The sequence below is a fragment of the Fusarium mangiferae genome (genome assembly GCF_900044065.1).
Source record: "Fusarium mangiferae strain MRC7560 genome assembly, contig: FMAN_scaffold009, whole genome shotgun sequence".
NCBI classification, from domain to species: Eukaryota; Fungi; Ascomycota; class Sordariomycetes; order Hypocreales; family Nectriaceae; genus Fusarium; species Fusarium mangiferae.
Window position 1 is genome coordinate 1,319,115 of NW_024573929.1, and position 8,447 is coordinate 1,327,561.

Below are 8,447 nucleotides of genomic sequence, written 5' to 3' on the forward strand. Positions count from 1 at the left end.
TAAAATATTTAAATCTATATAATTAATTATATTAATTAAAATATAATTAAAAATAGCTATTTTAATTAAATTAAATTAATTCCTTAATAAAAAGTTCTTTTTAATAGCTATAGCTATTATATAAAGCTTATAATATTTATAGCCTATAGCTTTTATTAATATTAATTTAATTATATTAATAAAGTTATAATTAATATTATATATATATATATATATATATATATTCCTTACTATTAGCCTTATAAGGCCATTAAGCTATTAGCTTTATATATAAAGGCTTAAATAATAAGGCCTTTATAATAGGCCTATATCTTAAAGGTTAAAATTATATAAGGTTTATCTATTTTAATAATATAATTATTGCCTTAATTAAGTAATATTAATACTGCCTATAGGTTTATCCCTTAATAGCTATATTAGCCTTCTTTCTTTACTATACTTAAAAAAGTCTTAGGTTAAGTTTATTATATTTAAGTATATTCTCTAACCTAACTATTAGTTATAGCTATTAATATTAATTATAGCTATTAATATAATACTTATATAAAATAGCCTATAGCTATATAATTAGGCCTATTATATAATAAGCTATAACCTTAATATAGTTATTAGGCCTGCTTTATAAAAAGTTAATAAAGAAAAATTAAAAGAGATTTATATAATAATAGCTATTATTAAAAAGAACTTTTTATTAAAGTATTAATTTAACCTTATTAAAATAGCTATCTTTAATTATAACTTAAGTAGGTTAATTTATTATATAAGCTATTTTAATTTAATTAATTTAATTTAAGTTAATTATAAGCTATTAGGTCTAAAAGACTTAAAAAGGGTCTTAAAAAAAGGTTATTTTCTTAAATTAAATTAGGCTATATTTCTTACTGCCTTTACAGGCTTAAATATATATAAAGAGTGGCTTTTTAATATAGCTAAAAGGGTTATTATAATAAAGAGGGTGCTGCTTTTAATATAAAAATAAAGGTAAGGTAATAATAAGGTTTTATAAAGGTTATATTAAAGGAATTAGGTTAACTTTACTTTATATAAATTAGTTAGTAAAAGTTAAATTAATATTTATTAATTAAATATATATATTTAGGTATATAATTAAGTAATTTTATATTTAAGAATTATAAATAAAGTAATATTAATAAAGAAATAGTAATTTAAATTAAAGATAATTAATTATATAATAGGCCTAATTAGCCTATAGGCTATTATATATAGGTATTATAATAATAGTTATAATTAATATTAATAACTGTAATTAATAGTTAAATTAAAAAATATATTTTATAATAAACTTAACTTAATATTCTTTTAGGGAAAAAAAAAAAGGCTAATATAGCTATTAAAAGACCTATAGGCAGTATTAATATTACTTAATTAAGGCAGTAATTATATTATTAAAGTAAATAAACTTTATATAATTTTAACCTTTAANCTATTTATAAATTAATAATAATTATATTTATAAATATAATAATATTAAAAATCTAAAGGCTATATTTAATTCTTAATATATTAAAGTATTTTAAGTATTACTTATTTATATTTTTTCTTAACTTACATTCCTTATATTATATTATTTTATAATTTAATTTAATTTATTATTAACTTACTAAACTAGCTTTAATTTACTAATACTTATAGTTTTTCCCTTAATATTAAAACCTTTATTTTTTAATTTACCTTTTTTTTTCTCTTTTTTTTTTTATTTTCCTTTCTTTACTTTATAATAGCTTTTAATTCTTATAATATAATATTTATACTATTAATTTAACTATTATAATTATATATTTTAACTCTATAAATTACTTTTAATATAGGCTATTATTACTACTTAATATAATTCTAGTAATAAAGGCCTATTATTCTATTAATAGGTCTTAATTCTCTTTTAGGCAATTAATAAGGTCTTTTAAGGTATATATTTGCCTTTTAATATAAGGAATAATAAATATATTTTTAGGTATATTATAAAGCCTTACTTAATACTTAAAGATTATAAGATTAACTTATTATATTAGTAATAATCTATTAATATATAGTAATTATTTATTTATAATTTTTTATTATTAAATAAAGGTATATAAATTTAAGATATCTTTAATATTAAAATTATTAATATTAATTAAAGAATTAGTTATATAATAATTAGCTACTATATTTAAATAGTTATAGCTAGGTTAGCTATTATTAATATTAATTATATAATAATATATTTTATAATAGAATTTTTAGTTTTTTAATTATTATAATTTAGTCTTTTAAGGTTAGATTTTTAATAGTAATTACCTTAATAAGGTAATAATAAAAAAGGCATTTAGCCTATTAAAGCTAAAAGAAATATCTTTTTTATACTTATAAATTAAGGCTATTTATTTAATTAACTTATAAGGTTTATAATAATAGCTATATAACCTTAAGACTTATTATTAAGGTTATTATATTTTTTAATATAGTATATAATGCCTTATATATATTATATTAAAAAATAAGTATTTTATTATATTATTTTATTTAAGACCTTAACTGGCTATACTTTATATATTACTATAGGGATATTTTAACTTTTTAATATTATTAAAGTTAATAAATACTTTAATTACTTTTTAATATTATATTAATAAAGTATTAAAAATATCTTTAAGTAATTGTATAATAATATACTTTAATAATATTTTAATTTACTTATTAGGCTTATAATAGAATTACCTATAAAAGGTTAAAGAGATATTATAAAGGCTATAGGCTATAGGCCTTAATTTTAACTTAAAGAAATATAAATTTATAATAAATAAAGTTAAGTATTTAAAGTATATTAAAAAAGTAAAAGTAAAGGTCTATTTTAATCTTAAGAAAGTTAAGGCTATTTATTTATAAAAACCCTTTATATAATTATAAGGAATTTAAAGCTTCTTAAAGTTTATTAATTTTTATTATAACTTTATTTAAGGATTTACTGCTTTAATTATATCTTTTAATTACTTTATAAAAAAAGGAGTTTCCTTTTAATAAGGATTAAAGTAAGTAATAGCTTTTAAATAGCTAAAGGAGTACTTTATAATAAAATTAATATTAATATAATAGAGATTAAAAAAGAAAATAGTAATAAAAGCTAATAGCTTTAAAGAGGCATTAAGAGGTTACCTTTTATAAAAAAATAAAAAAGGTATTTTATATTTAATAGTTTATTATTTAGCCTTTTTAATTTTAGCTTAATAGAATTATATAATTTATAATAAAAACCTTTTAATAATAATAAGCTGCCTTAAGGTATAATTAATTAAGCTTTAAGGGGTCTAAAAGCTATTTATAATTTTAATTAATTATAAGAATTTAAAATACTTTATAATAGTAAGAGAGATTTTAAAATATTAAATTAAATAGGTAAATTTACTTTTTTATTATAATTATGTACTTTACTATAAACTAAAAAAAGAAGCTTTATAACTAAATGCCTTATTATAATAAGATTAAAACTATTAAAAAAAGGTAAAATAAATAAATTAAATTATATAGCCTATTAAGATATTACTTATAGTAATTATATATAATTATAGGCCTGGCCTAAAAAAGAATAGAAAATAAATAAATATATAAAATAGATTTAATTTAAAAGAAAATAGAAAATAGATAAATATATAAAATAGGCCTAATTTAAAAAAAAATAAAAAAATAGATAGACATATAAGATAGGTTTAATTTAAAAAAAGATTAAACCTTATTAATAGGTAATAAAGTCTTTTAAAATACTGTATTTTAAAAGCTATAAAATTAAAGTATAATAAGCTTTTTAGCCTATAGCTATAAGCTTTAAGCTATAACTAAAAGAGACTAAAGGTTTTTTAAAAAAGCTAAAATTAAAAAATAAATTTAAAACTATAATATTAATAATTAAAAAATACTATTATATAAAAAAAAGATATAGCTTTTTATTTAAAAACTGCTAATAACTATAATAATTTAATAAATATATAACTTACTTTTATTAAATTACCTAAAGAAAAATAATATATTTTAGGCTTTATATAAAAACTATTATTAAGATAAAATATCTTAAGATATATAAAGATTTTATAAAAACTATTATTATAATAGTATATATAAAAGTAGGTAATAATACTAAGGCCTACTATAATAGCTATTTATATTAAATAGGTATTAATTAATACTATTAATTAACTTTATAATAGAATTACCTATATAGGCTAAAAGTAACCCTACTTTCCTTATAGTTATTATAAATAGACTTTTAAAATTTATTTAACTTAAAGTAATAATATCTATTTTAGCTAAAATATATATATTATACTTTAAGGACTATTAATAAAGGTTTTATAGATTTCCTAAAGATATAATATTTAATTAAAGCTTAAATTAATTAAATAAGTTCTAAAAGATATTTTATAGCTTAATAGAAATAAAATAATAACCTTTTATAGTATATTACCTCTAAATAAATAGAGATATTAAATATATAAATTAAAAAGTATAGTTAATTTTATAACTTTTAATAGCCTTTTATTAATTTAATTAGATTTTATACTTTACTATAATATAAATATCCTTAAATAATAAAGTATTATTAGTAATAAGGTTTAATTTAAATTACCTACTTTATAGCTATAAGTTAAAAACTATTAAATAACTTATTAACTTTTTAAAAAGTAAAAAGGGTAAAAGGTAAAAGGCTATTATTAAATATTAAGTATATTATAATATATAAATTAAAACTAAAGGTAAGAAAATAAAAGAGATTATTATATATATAGGTAATATAATTAAAGGCTTAGTAATTTTAATTAGTATTTAAAAAGCTATAAAGTTATTATTATTAAATAATAAAAGAACCTTAAAATTAAGGCTTTATAATCCCTTTCTTTTTTTTAAAGTTAATTTAAGTATCTATATATTTCTTAAGGATTTTATATCTTTTAATAATATATTAATATTTCTTTATAGAAACTATAATATTATAGTAAAGATAATATAAACTTAAGTTAATAGTAAAAAGGTTATATAACTAGCTATAATAAGACTTTACCTAAATGCAGTATTTATATAAAAAGGTATTATTAAAAATATATTTTAAGAGATAGCTATAATTTATTAAGTAATTAAGGTACTTTTTATAAAGAAAAAGAAAAGCAATAAATAAGAGAAAGTCTTTATCTTTATTATTATCTTTATAAAGGTAATAATTAATAGCTTATTTTTAATTTAAGGGAAATAAAAGATTATTATTATTATTATTACCTTTAATAATAATAGTAATAAATATATTAAGTTAGAAAATAAAGAGAAATAAATATTATAAAAATTAAAAATTAAAGAAGTTATTAATAAAAATATAAAAATTAAATTATATTTAGGCTAAATAAAAATTAAATATATATAAATAAAGGTATAAAGATAGATATAATAAAAAAAGGATATAGGCAGTAAGAAAATAGGCTTATTAAAAAGAAAGTTAATAAAAAAAAANATAATAAAAAAAGGATATAGGCAGTAAGAAAATAGCCTTATTAGGCTAAAAGTTAAAAAAAAAAAAAAAAAAAAAAAAAAAAAAAAAAGTATAAATAATACTAACTTATAAGACTTATAATATAATAACTTAAAAAAAGAAAAGAAAAAGAAAAGATTAAATTATATAAAGTAAATTCAAATAAAAAAAATATAATAAATATTAACTTAAAAATATATATAGACTATAAAGGATTTGAATTAATAAATATAAAGGGCTTAAGTAAATAAAATAATAACCTTATATATATTTAGCTTAAAACTTTAAAAACCTATAATTAAGGTTATAATAGACTTTAGGCTAGAATTTAAATATTTTATAATTAAAAACTTATATAGCTTTAAATTAAACTTTTTATATTTAAAAATTAAGTTAAATAAGACTTAAAAGTAAAGCCTTTATATATTATAAATTAAGATTAATAAGGCTTTAAATTAAAGCTTTTAATACTTTAAAACTATTTTTAATATATAAATAAGGAAATAAAGGTAATCTCTTTATAAAAAGTAAGAAAGGTAAGTAAGGAAATATATTATAGGCTTAGGCTTTATTTAAGCCTTTATAGGACTATATAACTTAAAGGTCTAATTTAGATTTAGGCTAGAACCTAATAGTATATAAGGAGATTTCCTTAAAGAATCTTTTTTCTTTCTTTAAGTTTAATAATATTTATATTAATATCCTTTTAGTTATAGCTAAAAAGCCAGTTTATAATACTTTTATAGCTTATTAAAATACTTAGATTTTATTTATTAGTTATTATTAAGTTAAAGCTATATAATTAATTTATTAATATATAAAAGCTTTTTATTTATAATTTTTTAATATTAAAGAAAATTATATAATATTAAAATTACTATAATATTAAAGTTATTAATATTAATTAAAAAACTATTTATAATTACTATAATTAAATAGTTATAAATATTATTAAAGTTAATTATATAATAATATATTTTATAATTAAATTTTTAGTTTTTTAATTATTATAATTTAATCTTTTAAGGTTAAAGCCTTAATAATAATTATTTTAATAAGATAATAATAAAAAAGATATTTAGCCTATTAAAGTTAAAAAAAAAAATCTTTTTTATATTTATAAATTAAAGCTATTTATTTAATTTAATTATAAGGTTTATAATAATAATTATATAACTTTAAGACTTATTATTAAAATTATATTTTTTAATATAATATATAATACTTTATATTATATTATATTAAAAAATAAGTATTTTATTATATTATTTTTTTATTTAAGACCTTAATTAGCTATATTTTATATATTATTATAAAGATATTTTAACTTTTTAATATAAAATATAATTAATTTTTAATATAAATTATTACTTTTTATTAATATTACTTTATTTATAGCTTTAAAATATAAAGTTAATTAATTATATACTGTAATATATATAATTAATTAATAAATTTATTATTAACTTTAGGTTAATTTAGCTTTTATTAATTAATTTATATAAAAGTTAATTTAATTTCTTTAAACTTTAATAATACCTTATTATTACTTTATATTTATTTTAAAACTCTATTTATAAATATATTTATCTTAAAAGTAATACCCTCTTTACTATAATAACCCTTTTAGTTATATTAAAAAACCACTTTTTATATATATTTAAGCCTATAAAGGCAGTAAAAAATATAGCTTAATTTAATTCAAGGAGATAACCTTTCTTTAAGACCCTCTTTAGGTTTTTTAAACTTAATAGCTTATAATTAACTTAAATTAAATTAATTAAGTTAAAATAGTTTATATAATAAATTAACTTAATTAAATTAAAATTAAAAATAGCTATTTATTAAAGTTGAATTAATATTTTAATAAAAAATTCTTTTTTTTAATAGCTATTATTATATAAATTTCTTTTAATTCTTTCTTATTAGCTTTTTATAAAGTAGACTTAATAGTTATATTAAAGTTATAGCTAATTATATAGTAACCCTAATTATATAACTATAAACTATTTTATAGTATTATATTAATAGCTATAATTAATAAATATAAAGAAAGTTAAGTTAAAGAATATATTTTATAATAAACTTAACCTAATATATTAAATAGATTAATTAAAGAGTATATAAACTTTTTTACCCTTTTTCTATTATACTAAAAGCTAACTTATAGTATTTTAATCTTTTAGTTTAAGTAAAGAAAGAAGGTTAATATAGCTACTAAAAGACCTATAGGCAGTATTAATATTACTTAATTAAAGTAATAATTATATTATTAAGGTAAATAAACCTTATATTATTTTAACTTTAGAGATATAGGCTTATTATAAAGGCCTTATTATTTAAGCCTTAAAAGAAAAAGTTAAAAGCTTAATAGCCTTATTAAGTTAATAATAATAATAAAAAAAATATAATTAATTAAAATCTTAAATAGAAAAATAATATAATAAAATACTTATTTTTTAAAAAAATATAATATAGAGTATTATATATTATATTAAAAAATAAAATAACTTTAATAATAAATCTTAAAGTTATATAATTTTTATTATAAATTCTATTAAAAAAAGTTAAAATATTTTTATAATAATATATAAAGTATAGCTAATTAAAGTCTTAAATAAAAAAATAATATAATAAAATACTTCTTTTTTAATATAATATAATATAAAGTATTATATATTATATTAAAAAATATAATAAATTTAATAATAAATCTTAAGATTATATAATTATTATTATAAACCTTATAATTTAATTAAATAAATAGCCTTAATTTATAAATATAAAAAAGATATTTTTTTTAATTTTAATAAGCTAAATATTTACTTTATTATTATTTTAGTAAAGTAATTATTATTAAAATTTTAATTTTAAAAAATTAAATTATAATAATTAAAAAATTAAAAGTTTAATTATAAAATATATTATTATATAATTA